Here is a 328-nt window from a genome sequence, read left to right as displayed (position 1 = left end):
GTCTCCCTGCGGGGTGTGAGCGGCTGGAGCAGGGGTGGGATGAGATGATCCCCAGAGCTCCCTTCCAGCCCCACCACACTGGGATCCGGTGAGCACTTTGTAGGCGGGCTGGTCTCCATCTGTGGTTCAGAGCAGACCCCTCCTGGTCACCTCCATCAACGACTGGCACCCTGAGGAGCCCAGCCCGCAGACACGAGGTCGGGTGGTGCCCAGGGCGCGGGCAGCGGCCGCCCCGGCGTCTGCGTCGCATTCAAAACCAGCCCCGGGGGGAAAGTCCCCGCCGGGGAGGATTTACATGAGCAGGAACGGGCCGTCGCTCCGGGCAGCA

This window comes from Merops nubicus, unplaced genomic scaffold, assembly GCF_000691845.1.
Source record: "Merops nubicus isolate BGI_N331 unplaced genomic scaffold, ASM69184v1 scaffold39378, whole genome shotgun sequence".
Taxonomy (NCBI): Eukaryota; Metazoa; Chordata; class Aves; order Coraciiformes; family Meropidae; genus Merops; species Merops nubicus.
Note: the sequence above shows the minus strand (reverse complement) of the source record.